At 44.7% G+C, this 14336-nt stretch overlaps 1 protein-coding gene across 1 annotated transcript in view; it reads left to right on the top strand.

Moving 5' to 3' along the window:
* cacna1g (calcium channel, voltage-dependent, T type, alpha 1G subunit) overlaps window positions 1-14336 on the top strand; it is a 1015897-nt gene that overhangs the window by 517905 nt on the left and 483656 nt on the right. The window lies entirely within an intron of this gene.

Here is a 14336-nt window from a genome sequence, read left to right as displayed (position 1 = left end):
CCAACATTCCAGCTGCATAGAGCAGCGTTGCCTCACAGTTGGGAGAATTAACCGATTTAACGGCCAGACAATGTGAGCGTGTGCAGAGATCTGATTGGCAATGATGCCTTAACATTTCTGTTGCTTAACTTCATTCGTCTGGGAAATGTTCTGGAGTGGCAGGATTGCGTGTGTGCCCGTGTGAATGGTGTGTCGCGTGTGTGTGTGTGTATGTGCACGCATGCTCTGTGTGTGTGTCAGCAACGGCTGGGTGGACAGCACTCTTGCCTCCCTATCAGCAGGTTGTGGGTTCAAGTCTGACTCTAAGAGACTGAGCACAACATTGAACCTGGTAGTACTGAAGGAGTTCTGCACTGTTGGAGATGCTGTCCTTTGCTTGAGACATTAAACTGAGGCCCTGCCTGCCCTCTTAGGTAGACATAAAAGATCTGATGGTGCTATTTTAATAAAGAACAAGAGTGTTCTCACCAATGTCCTGGCCAACATTTACCCCTCAACTTACTAGATTGCCTGATCATTATCACATTGTTGCTTCTGGGACCATGCTAATTGGCTGCCGCATTTTAACAGTGGCTACACTTCAAAAGTGCTTCATTTCCTGTAAACCACTTTGCTGTGAAAGGCACTATATAATGCAAGTCTTTCTTTTTACTGGTCTGAAATGTCAGTCTAGATCATGTGCTCAAGTCTGTGGGCCTTCAAGCCACAGCCTTTGAACCCAGAGCTGAGATTGCTTTTAGGGTTACCATAGCAGCAATCCATGCCTGTAAATAACAATGACCCAAGGGCAAAGAAATAATTTAATATATGTACGGACCACTTCATCAACTGTAATGAAATGGCAATGGGGCTGGATTTTACTTACTCAGATAAGATTAGGTAGTTGCTTGTTTTAGCATCGAGACGTTCAATTTTTGCAATATACAGAAATAATCTGGTGATGGAGCAAGAATGGTCAATATCCAGTTATACAGAGCACTTTTTGTGTTGTCATTAATAACCAAATTCATCAGCCCGGATTGTAAAAGACAAATGACAAGGGTAATTTATCATTGTCAAATGGTTAGGTATCAGTCTGATAGAGCTAGAGCAGTAAACCCTCTCTAAACTGCTGCCTTATATCTGATGGAGCAGCAGTTTCACGCATCCATTTACTCATCCTAGAGCAGTAAACAGTTTGTAGTATACGCCAGATCCCTATATTTTCCAGATCACGTTATACACTATGTCACATTATACATCAGGTGCGTGGTACACCAGGTACTTTACACACTGGATCATGGTACATGCCGTCACATGGCATATGCCACATTACAGGAATGGGGCTGTGTCAGTCTCCTTCACTGTGTGACTGGGGGAAGGTTTTGGGTTTAGGGTCAGGACCCTGGCATCAGTGTCAGACGCACGTTACAACCCCACACCATGTGAGAAAAGGTTACCCGGCAACAATTTTCTACAAATTGGCCAATTCATGGCCAAAGGGTGAACTTAAGCTGCCGTCAGATTGAGGTTGACAGGTCGCCTCTCAAAGCTGGAGGCCCAATAGGAAGTCCTGTGGCACGGGAGTAGCTAATGCCTGCAGTTCAGCTAAGAGAGGGAGAGAGAGGGCACCTCCATCTTGGGGGCCAGCGTTATGAAAGAGGAACCCCTCAACAGGGCGGCCTGCAGCTGCAGCTGTAACCGGACAGGTGAGAACGCCCTCAACGTCTGCCTGGAGCGCTGCCCCTTGCCTCCTCCTTCACCCCAGTCTGCCACGAGTGGCCACCTCCAGGTAGCTGGCCTAGTCCCCGACACCTCAGGGAGGCCCTGCAGTCGGCTGGCAAATCCCAGTTGACGTCAATTAATTGGCCTTAAGTGGCCCTTTACTTTCCTTGACTGGCTTCCTGCTGCTCGTAGGCGTGTAGCCTTCCTGTCGCTGATCTCGCCTCTGGGAAAGTGGCCCCGGAGCAGATGACGTCATCAAAGTGCCCTGCTGGCTGGCAGCATGTATTTTCCTGCCTGCCCGCCTCTTTACTCGCCCCCGTATGAGGGTGACAAATCTGCATCCCCTAGCGCAAATTTCCCAAAAACGAGTGAAGGAGGGAGAAGGAAGGCATAGGCCGGGATACAGGTAAATGGACATGGCAGGGAGGGCGATACCCTAAGGCCGAGGTTGAAGAACACTTCACTTTTCCCGATTAGTTTGCCGTACTGAAAAAATATCATTTTCAGCAGAGTCGCTGGCCAAGGCTCCAGATTGAGAAATTTAAGAGCCTTAAGTAATCTTCACAGTCCCCATCCTGACAAATGAGAATATGTTATACATCATTAATGCCCTGTTCTACAAAATTTAGTTATCTGTCTTGCATGTCGCAAGATTCAGAAGCAATGCTTATTTGGTGGACAGTTCACACAGTGAGCCTGAAAGCAGCACAGCTTAGCATGAATCTCACTGCATCATTATCCGGTAACTAGAATCCAACCAATGTAAATGCCACACACCAAACTCTTTAAGCTGCCTTAAAATGGCCCATTATTGTCAATGTAAAACCCCATTATTCTAAACAAATTAGATGTTATCCCACAGGTTCTTATTAGCTGTGTAACTTTAATGAGTACAAAGAACGTGATACATTCGAGAACAGAGCCCTGTATCAGTTTAAAACCTCAAAGGGAGATCAGGTTTATTAATTGTTTCTATAAAGGAATCTCACCAGCAGAAACCATGTTGAAGGAGGAGTTTGACTATTCGGACACTGGGGCCTGAATTTTACCTTCGGCGAGCCCAGGAACAGCCGGGAAACGGACTGCCGACCGCAATCAGCCCCCGACCACAATTTCACGCTGGTTGGCCAATTAACAACCAGCCAGCGTGAAAATTGCGCTGGAAAGCTCAGCGTTGCCGGGGTGGGGGGAGCGGGAAGAGGGCGGGCGATGACATCAACACGGGCACGGGTGAGCTCTGCAAGGGAGCTCCCTGAAGGCAGACAGCTGCCTCAGGGGGCCGCAGACCTGAAAATGATCAAATAAAGGTTTAAAAAGATGCAAAAAAATGTCCAGGCCTCGCAAGCAAGCACCTGAAAATATGCCTGATAAAAATGCTGTCCACAGATATTTATTTTTATTTTATTTCATGATGGAGGTTTCATCCTGCCTTAGGATGAGGTTTGCTGAAAAATGTGAAAGCCGCCTGGCTGATTAGCCCGTCCACCAACTGTAAGGTTGGTCGGGCCACAGAAAATCGGAATTAATTACGCTGTTAATGGGCTTAATTGCCCTCTTCATGGTCAGCAGGCGCGCTCCCAGTTTTTGCGCATGCCCGCCGAGCGAAATATTGTGCGATTTTACGCCCAATCGGGTCGGGCGCGTGCTCACCCGTGGGATGGAACATTCTGGCCTAAATTGTCTTCAACCTGGTTAGAGATCAGGTTTCAAAGAACCCCTTAAACGAAGGGTTAATGGAATTGCTGTGTTCCCTGGGATTATTAGAAATGTTGTAGTTCCCTGCAGCTATAATGCAAGTGCTGTGTTTTCCTGGGATTAATGGAATTGCTGTGTTTTCCTGGGATTAATGGAATTGCTGTGTTTTCCTGGGATTAATGGAATCGTTGTGATTCGCTAGAGTTAAAAGGATTGCTGCGTATTCCTGGAGTTAATGGAATTGCTGTATTTCTCTGGGATTAATGGAATTGCTGTGATTCGCTAGAGTTAAAAGGATTGCTGCGTATTCCTGGAGTTAATGGAATTGCTGTATTTCCCTGGGATTAATGGAATTGCTGTGATTCCCTGGGATTAATGGAATTGCTGTGCTCTCTGGGATTAATGGAATTGCTGTGTTTTCCTGGGATTAATGGAATTGCTGTGCTCCCTGGGATTAATGGAATTGCTGTGTTTTCCTGGGATTAATGGAATTGCTGCGCTCCCTGGGATTAATGGAATTGCTGCGCTCCCTGGGATTAATGGAATTGCTGTGATTCCTTGGGATTAATGGGATTGCTGTGATTCCCTGGGATTAATGGGATTGCTGTGTTTTCCTGCGATTAACGGAATTGCTGTGATTCATTGGGATTAATGGAATTGCTGTGTTCTCCTGCGATTAATGGGATTGTTGTGATTACCTGGGATTAATAGAATTGCTGTGTTTCCCTGGGATTAATGGAATTGCTGTGTTTTCCTGGGATTAATGGAATTGCTGTGTTTCCCTGGGATTAATGGAATGGCTGTGCTCCCTGGGATTAATGGAATTGCTATGTTTTCCTGGGATTAATGGAATTGCTGTGCTCCCTGGGATTAATGGAATTGCTGCGCTCCCTGGGATTAATGGAATTGCTGTGATTCCCTGGGATTAATGGGATTGCTGTGTTTTCCTGGGATTAATGGAATTGCTGTGTTTTCCTGGGATTAATGGAATTGCTGCGCTCCCTGGGATTAATGGGATTGCTGCGCTCCCTGGGATTAATGGGATTGCTGTGTTTTCCTGGGATTAATGGAATTGCTGTGATTCCCTGGGATTAATGGAATTGCTGTGTTTTCCTGGGATTAATGGGATTGCTGTGTTTTCCTGGGATTAATGGGATTGCTGTGATTCCCTGGGATTAATGGAATTGCTGTGATTCCCTGGGATTAATGGAATTGCTGCGCTCCCTGGGATTAATGGGATTGCTGTGTTTTCCTGGGATTAATGGAATTGCTGTGATTCCCTGGGATTAATGGAATTGCTGTGTTTTCCTGGGATTAATGAAATTGCTGTGATTCCCTGGGATTAATGGGATTGCTGTGTTTTCCTGGGATTAATGGAATTGCTGTGCTGAAAGGCTGGTTAGCCACATGTAGCCAGGAGTTGGAGTGCATCCTAAAGAAAGTGAGCAAATCGGTTCCACGTGTTAACTAACTAGTCTGCCAGGAGTGAATTCAAACCTGTATAAATGCTTTGCGATTACTCCACAATACTCTTATTCCCTGTGGGTAATTTTATTCTCTTGAAAGTGCTTGTTAAATAAGTGTTAATTACCAAAAATCTATGTTTAGACTTGCCTGATTCATTGGTATTTGACACACAATTCCCTGCCTTGCTGTTTTTTAACTCCGCCAGGGAGAGCTGAAATCACAGTGGCATCAAACTGTGACATTCGCTCCCCTGCCCCCAGTGCATGTAAAACAGGCAGCAAACTTCCATTCTCTCAAATCAAGAAGCAATTTGATAGGACTGTCTTGTGAGGATGGCTGTGCAGTAAGTTAGCCGACTCACCTAGCATGGTGTCTGACAGATCATTCCAGAGGAAGTGAAGTGGGGAGAGAGAGAAAAAAAATTACGAAGAGAATACTCATGGAAATCCTCTGTAATGCGATGTGAAAGTTTAAGCTTCAGTTTTGCATCTCCACACTGTAAGTATGCTGCAGTCTATCTAACTGCTGGCAAGACATTGAGTGAAAGAGGAGGAGGACCATATATTTGAATATGTTACCACAGCAGCAGATGTAATGTACATAAAAGCGCTTTCCCTGAATCACAGCTTCCATTTATATGGCACCTTTATCAGGATGTGGGCATTACTGGCAAGACCAGCAATTGTTGTCCATCCCTAATTTCCCTTGAACTGAGTGACTTGCTTGGCCATTTCAGAGGGCAGTTAGGAGTCAACATGGAGACCAGGCAAGAATGGCAGATTTTGTTCCTAATGGACATTAGCAAACCAGATTTATTATGGTCACCATTACTGAGACTAGCTTTTTATTTAATTACAAATTTATTAATTGAATTCAAATTCCACCAGCTACCATGGTGGGATTTGATCTCATGCCCCCAGAGCATTAGCTTGAAGTCTTTGGATTATTAGCCCAGTAACATTACCACTACACCACCATCGTCAATAGTCACTCTGAGTGCTTGTATGGGGAGGTTACATAGATAGAGAAGGGAGAGTTCATGGAGAGATTCAGAAACAAGGATGAAAATTTTAAAATTGAGACATTGATGGACTAGGAGCTAATGTAGATTGGTGAGTGCAGGAGTGATGGATGCAAATTCAGATACTGGAAGCAGAGTTTTGGATGAGTTCAAGTTCATGGAGGGCAAGAGGTGGAGGGAAATATTGGCCAGGAAAACTGTTTGGCTGTGGTACATACTAGATACAAGTGGTTGAGCAGAAACCTCACAGAACTTACTTCAACAACGCCACCACAGCCCCCGTTACAGACTGCAATGAGGGTACACCCATCACCTTACCAAGTCATACACCATCATTCCTTAATGGGTCAAAATCCTGAAATCCCTGTCAAACATCATCGTGGGATCACTCTCACCTCAAGGAAGGCAGTGTTTCACAACGACACCCCTTCGCCATCACCACAGGGCAACTAAGGACAGGCAATGAATGCGGCCTTGCCATCATCGCCCGTATCCTGTGAAGCAATTCAAACATCCACATCAGTTACCATCAGATCAACCCACCTTCAGCATTCCCGCTGCATATGGGACTGTCAGCAAGGCTCTGGGACCGCAGTAAGATTCAGAGTTTTTTATGCCAAAGTAACCTGCCCAAAACTTCTCTTTCTGGTGGCAATGTGTCTTTAAGAATTCTCACAGAATCACTGAATTGCTACAGCACAGAAGGAGGCCATTTGGCCCATCGTGTCTGCGCCCGCTCTCCGAATGAGCAATTCACTTAGTCCCATTCTCCCGCCTTCTCCCCGTAACCCTGCACTTTCTTCCTATTCAGGTAGTTATATTTTGAGATGTTCATTATAACTTCATTGCCACAGTGACTATGAGCAAGGTTTTCACTGAGGCAGGCAAGCGGGTAAATTTATGCCAGTTTGCAAGCACCATCCCTGCCCTGGGCCATGTTCCTGGAGATGAGATTGGAGTTGACAGGCCAACCTGCCCTCAAGCAGCGGGCAGCTAATTAAGGATAGTTAAAAGGCTTATTAAGGCCTAATGTCAGAAGCCGACTGGAATTTTCAAGTCAGCCTGCAGGCCACGCCGATTTGCGACGCCTGCACCAGCAGCCTAGAGGTGGCCTCCCAGCAGCAGACTGGGCCCAGCACTCTAGGCAGGCTTTGAGGCCCTCTTCGCCTGGTCACAGCTTTGGCTGCAGGCCTGGCCCACCTGTTGGGGGCATTTAACATTTTAAAATGTTGGAGAGAAAGCTTCTCAAAATGGAAGTGCGCCCTCTCTCTCTAACTTGAACTGCAGGCAACAGCTCCCAGTGTCCTCCAGCTTTGAGAGCCCGCCCGCCACCCTTAATTGGACTGTGAGTCCGCCCTCTGGCCACCAATCGGCCAATTCAGGGAACAGTGGGGTGACTGTTTCCCAGACAGGGCAGGCTTCTGACTCACCAGGGCTCCTTAGACAGCACCTTCCAAGCCCAAGACCCCTACCATCTAGAAGGAGGACAAGAGCAGCAGACACATGGGAACACCACCACCTGGAAGTTCCCCTCCAAGTCATTCGCCATCTTGACTTGGAAATATATCGCTGTTCCTTCACTGCTGCTGGGTCAAAACCCTGGAATTCCCTCCCTAACAGCACTGTGGGTGTACCCACACCACATGGCCTGCAGCAGCTCAAGAAGGCGGCTCATCACCACCTTCTTAATGGTATTTAGGGATGGGCAGTAAATACTGTCAGTGACGCCCACATCCCATGAAGGAGTAACAATAAAAAAGTATTTTACCTGAAATCGGGGTCCTGAAACTTGCAGGCAAAACCCTGATTGATGTTTCAAAAGTCCTTCACTAGCTGTGAAGTGTTTCGAGTTTGTGAAAGCTAATACACGAATGCAAATTTTTGTCTTTTAACTGCATCGGAAAGAGCTGTGTGAGAGATGAGTGGTTATTTTTGTCATGAGTTAATTAGTTTCTCTTAGAAGCTGCACTTTGAACATTATTCCACTTTTCCTCCTCTTATTTTACCTATTATTCCTTCAACATGCTTTGAATTGTCTGCTGTTTGAAATTGTCCTTCATTGGCTACTCCGTCAATCAGTGATATTGGAATGTACCAGTGAACTTTGAGATTCCCAGTCAGTCCAATTCTTTCCCAACTGCTGGCATTGTGTTTGAAAACCAGGCATGAGTGGTGCCATCGATTATCTCCATCATTTGTTACAATCCCTGCAGAAACTTTTTAAAAGAGATGAATTACCCAATGACCAACAGAAAGCACCGAAGGACAAATTTCACTTTAAGACTTTTACTTCAATGAACCAAAATCAACATAAATCAAACATTAATTAACAAGCACTAATGCGTCAAACTAAAGAAAAGATACTTTTGCATTAACTAACTAATGCAATCAAAATATGCCTTACAAAACCTCTTTACTTCTGGCAGATATATAACGTTAAAGGAACAGTCCCAAAGGCACTCCCAGCTCTCCAGCAGATGTTCATGTCTTGCCACCGTGCCAGGTCGAAACATTTCCTTTTCTGCGTCCTTCGACAATCACAGAATCACACAGTGCAGAAGAGGCCCTTCGGCCCATCGAGTCTGCACCGACACATGAGAAACACCTGACCAACCTACCTAATCCCATTTACTAGCACTTGGCCCATAGCCTTGAATGTTATGACGATGCCAAGTGCTCATCCAGGTACTTTTTAAAGGATGTGAGGCAACCCGCCTCCACCACCCTCCCAGGCAGCGCATTCCAGACCGTCACCACCCTCTGGGTAAAAATCGTTCCAGTTCACCGGGGTTTTCCCAGATGTGATTGTCACCTGCACACCTCGATGATTCCCCATTCCTTAAATCTTCTAAAGCTTGTCTGCTCTGTTCTCTTCTTCTTGAGTAGCTTCTTTGTTCATGTGTCCCAGCCACAGCTGTCCTTTTCTGTGAGACACTGTGAAAGGTGTTAAAAATGTCACTTGACACTTCAGTGAGTTTCTGTTTGAGTTCCTCCCCGCCCCATGGCAACTGGATCCCTTGGACATTTCTCCGAATGGAGGTGTTTATCAGGAATTCTAATTATATATAATATCATTATTCCACAATCCTGTTTTACTTTAAGTTAAAGGGGCATTTTAAAATATAATCATCTTATAAAGTTCAGTGCTCATGGCAAATTTAATCCAGACCCAAGACGGATCAAATTTGAAATGTTTCCAAATATGCCCAAAGTGAATCAATTCAGATGGAGATGACACAAACTGATTACTGTGGGGAATTGTAGCTTCCCTTCCTTAGATCTTGTGTTTTGGCTTAAGGCTACACTGCGTTGAATCTGTGACCACCAAAAAAGACTTGCATTTATATAGTGCCTTTCATGACCTTAGGGTGTCCCAAAGCACTTTACGGCCAAATAAGTGCTTTTGAAGTGTGGTCACTATTGTGATGTGGGAACCACAACAGCCAAGTTGTGCACAGCAGTGTGATAATGACCAGATAATCTGTTTTAGTGGTGTTGTTTGAGGGATAAGTAATGACCAGACACTTGACACTCCACCCCTGCTCTTTGAAACGGTGCCATAAGAGCTTCTATGTCCACCTGGGAGAGGAAGGCAGGGGTTCTGGTTTAACACCTTCTCCGACAGATGTGCACTTGCGCTCCCAGCACAGCCACCATACTGGAGGGCAGGCATTCTGCCACACCCCCACAGCCATCTCTGACCTGAGCTCCCTACAAGCACAGGCCCTTTGTTGGGTGCATATTACAAAATTATCCTTCGGCTATGACCACTGATTCAAAATGGGTATAAGGTCTCTCTCTGGACAGGCCAACTCTGTCAATCCTTTTCCATTTCTCGCATTGCATTTTGAAAAGAAAACATTGGATTTAAAGAGAAGCCCTCTCGTTGGAAAGACAAATTCACTAGAATATCAGGACATTTTCAGCTTTCTGCTGCTGAGAGTTATAGCTCTGCGGGGACGTTGCTTGTTCACGAAATGCCTGCGGCTGGTTTCACTTTTGGCTTTGCCTTTGAGCTGTTTTAAATTAAAAATTGTTAACAGCTTCTAATCATGGTTCACATCTGTGACCCAGGTTCAGATCAATGCCGAGAACATCTCCACTGTTAAAATATTAGAATAATACTGCACGGAAGGAGGCCCATTGGCTCATTGAGCTTGTGCCATTCCTTTGAAAGAGCTTTCCAATTAGTCCCACTCCCTCAGTGCTCTTTCTCTGCAAATTGTTTTCCTTCCAAGTATGTATTCGATCCAAATTGGTTTTGTGGCATCTAATCACTGAAAGGGATTTGCACATTAAACCTAACCCGCCCATCGGGAATGTGATAGGAGCAGACACACCATGCCCAATTTTGGTATAAAACCGATTTTCCACTCAATCCCGTGGGATTCCCTCTAGGAGGGTGGGCTAAACTCACCCCCCACGTAGTTACACTCTATAAGTGCCGATGGTGTGACTGAGATCTCAAATAGGCCTTGTCTCAGTGAAGAAAATCCCTTTGTGGGATGGTGGTTAGACCCCGTGCAGAGCAGGTTTAGCATTCTTAGGTTAACATGTCGCACATCCGATCAGTGCAAAATAAATACACAGAGATCTAAATTCTGCTGATTCTCTCATAGTTCAGTCACTGGACATCGAGGTGCTGCAGGAGGTGATGGGGTTATATGAGGCAGCCTTGTTTATTGGTGAGGCATGACAGGGGGGTGGAGTGGACCGAGAACAAAGGTTCAGTTACAATTTGAATCGTAAATCTATATTTTGCTGGTAAATTCTGTTGCCTACGGTTAATTGCTGAATGCAGTTTTTTATGTGCTAAATGGTGAGACTTCAGACACTCGCTCCACAGCGTCGTCTCTGTAATGCCACCTACAGGCCAGAGGCTGCATCTGCAGGATTACAGGCAACTGTTTACATGACAGTTTTCATTCTTTCACCGTCTAGAGCCTGGGAGGCTGTAAAAGGGCTTGTGAAATATACAAATGGCTATTAAAGAATTGCCAGCTGTGTCTCCCAGGGTTAAAGGGGGGGTGGGGTATAGTGACGTGAGATCCTTTGTAGGAGTGTTGCTGCTTTGGGAAGGTGAAAAATGACTTTCCTTTTGCAGCCTGGTTCACAGCAGCATTTGTGTAGGCCTTGGAGCAGCTCACCTGTCTGTCTCCATGGTAACATTCAGCACATGGCACATGAAGACAGATGGGAAATTCTATTTGACAACCTCATATATATTGAAAAACAAAAACTTGAACCCAGTCCAACTGTTCAAGCCCCACACCAGGATTTTAGCACGTTAATTAATCTGCCACTCCAGTGTAGCGTTGAGGGAGTCCTGCATTGTCTGAGGTGATGTCTTTTGGGTGAAACATTAAACTAAGGCTGTGTCTGCCTGTTCCAAGAATTCAGGGGAATGTCAACTAGTACCACCAAAAACAGACCAACAGATCATTACGAATTGCGGGATCTTGCTCTGGGCAAAATGCTTTTGCCGACATAGTAGCCACTGCATTCAAAGTGCTTCACTGTATATGAAGCAATTCGAGACATTTATGAGCCAACTGATCAGACAATATGAACTTGACTTTCAGTCAGGATTACAAACCCTTTGTTCATTAAGTAAAATGGCGAGGAAAAGAAAGATCCTACTTGCATTTTTATAGTGTTTTTCATGATCTAAGGACTTTCCAAAGTGCTTCACAGCTAATTAGTTTCTTTTGAAGTGTAGTCAGTGTTGTAATGAAGGATGAAAGGGCCTGAAAGTTAATTTTAATGCTTTCAAAACAATTCATTGTAATGTTTATCGGATTAAACGAGTGTACTTATCGGATGCAGCGAAAGAACAAAGTTCAAGCGACAGCATCACTTGGCAATGTGGCCAGATCCATATTAGTGTCTTTTGAGTTTCCTCACCATGCTAATTAACGAAGAAAATAACTTCAAGTGAAAATAATAAGCAAGTTAATTGGATTTAAACTGTATTCACGTTTAGCAATGATTCATTGAAAAATCCAAACAGCACATTCATGGGCAAAACAGTTGTAAATGTTTCAGTGTTAAGCACTTCCAAGCATTGAAATTCTCCTGATGAAAATCAGCAGATTAGGATAAAATGGTCTCCCTTCATTCCAATTTAAATCAGATCAGTTTACCAATGTGTACAGATTGATCTGTGGGGTCGCTGTAAACAATGTCAGTAATTGTGGATCAGGTAATAGCAGCAACCAGTTTGAGGTCACCAGCATGCTACAAGTGGCATCATTGAAGTGGTCTCTAATTCAAATTATGCACAATTAATTGGATATTCTAATGAGTGTCCATAGAGAACATTAGAAAGAGGAGTAGGCCGTTCAGCCCCTCCAGCCTATTCTGCCATTCAGTTAGATCATGGCTGATCAACATGTAACGAGCAATACCGGATGGAATGTGTAGTGTTTGCCCTATGCTTTGTGTTGGTAGCACTGGGAGGAGGGTGAAGGTTTGCTCTGCCCCTTCTTGATGTTGCATGTTATTTAACCTTCTCAAGGTTAATTAGGAATGGGCAATAAATACTAGTCTTGCCTGCAACGCTCACACCCCATGAATGAATATAAAAAAACTCCCATTCTTATGCCAGATCAAAGTGGAAAACTCAAACTGCAGAACTCACCACAGGCAATTATAGCGTTGGTGTGAATCTGGGTCTTTTATATAACCATGTGGAAGCTGGAATTTTTTTATACTCACAGCTTTTCACATTCATTGAGCACATTTCAGCCAATTCTTTCTGCTTGTGTTAGTTTCTCTCTACCTGCCCTATTAACTTTGTTGATCATCTTAAACACCTCAGTTAGATCACCACTTAACCGCCTATACTTTGAGATGGTCATGAGAGGTGTGACTAGAGGTTAATTCAATCTAAGGCTTTTAATTTCTTTCCCCTGTAAGCCACCGTCTCCTCCTCGCATGGCTATTCATCCTCTAAATGCCTCTGGTTCATTCTAAAATTAGATCTGACTTTAATTCTGCTGCGTCTGCCAACACAGTGCGGAGAAACTGGGTTACAGCACAGAGGATGTTTTTTATTTAGCTGAGGGAGACTTGTGTATATTTTGCATTTATAACGTTGTGGGAGCATAAAGATCAGAAAGACTATAAAAAGAAACAACTTATTAAGCTGTAGGTTTGAAGGTATCCCACTGACAGGAGGAATGTTCACTGTGTAATACCCACAATATAAATGTGGGTACAGCAGGAACATCCAGCTAGCCTGTTGTGGACGGTCACCCTACCATCTTTGGCAAATGGCGGGATTGAGCTTTTCTGTCATGCCCTCTGTGGTAAAATAGTCTTTGACAGTGTCATTAACTGTCTAAACCAGTGATTCCCAAACTTTTTTCCCACTGTGACCCCATATTAATCCTTGGAAATTGGTGCAACCCCCGAGTGAGAGCAGGGGCGGGGGGAGGTGGGAGTGTGGGGGTGAGTTGTTGAGCGGGCAGGGTGGAGGGAGTTGTTGGGTTGTTGAGCGGGGGCAGATGGTTTTGTCCACAACCATCTTGAAGACTTTGATGGGGCCTCAGAGCAAAGAATCGTGCACGTGCACGTGCACGTAATGGAGCCTTGGCGTCAATTCTGGGACTGTCCCGCCATTCGCCACGACGTGTGTGTTTGAACTGCTTCCATCCGTGGAAGTCCCTGGATGGCGAATTGTAGTGCTGAACTGGACGGCCAGCCAGGACACTGGAAGGACAACCAATCAAGCACTGGAAAGTTATCCCATTGCTGAACTGTTTGGGGTAAAATATTCACGTTTGCGACGGCCAGAGTCTCTGCTCGACGATCGCCATAGCTGTCTCTGAGCTCATGACCCCAAATGATCATTGCAACCCAAGGTCTTGAAACCTCTGGCCTAAGCTTACCCACGAAGAGCTCACTTCCATTTACACGACCAACTAAACCTGGACACACTCTGCCTGTAAAGTTTAGAGTGGACAGCACCCTTTATCCATCAAGGAAATTGTCTTTAGATTTATATAGCTGAGCATTGTAAGACCACCTTCAAGATGAATGAGCCTCACCAAGTATCAGGTTCCCTGTTTGCTGCAGAGAAACCCAATGAGAGACACAGTGTTAAAAAAGCCCTGCAATTGAAACATTTTAAACTTCATTTAACCTTTTTAATGCTAACAATGGTAGTGAATTGTCCTGTCAAACTTAAAATCTAACTAACCATTGTAAAGAGCTCTACACAAACATGAAGTATGTATGTAGTTCAAATTTCCCTGGCCAAAGGAGCAGTGTGGAACCAGCTATGTAACATGGGCCTGTCAGTTCTGTGTTATTCTGAGCAGGTTATAGCTGATATCTGTAGTGCAGCGTGTGTCTTTGTTGTGGTTAGAAGTCACTGAAAAATGATACAATCTTTTGCACAAACAATAAGGCAAGTATAATCTCCCTTCAACTCTGTGAAGTGAGT

The sequence above is a fragment of the Cetorhinus maximus genome, chromosome 24 (genome assembly GCF_964194155.1).
Source record: "Cetorhinus maximus chromosome 24, sCetMax3.hap1.1, whole genome shotgun sequence".
Taxonomy (NCBI): domain Eukaryota; kingdom Metazoa; phylum Chordata; class Chondrichthyes; order Lamniformes; family Cetorhinidae; genus Cetorhinus; species Cetorhinus maximus.
Note: the sequence above shows the minus strand (reverse complement) of the source record. Positions and strands in the feature narration are given on the sequence as shown.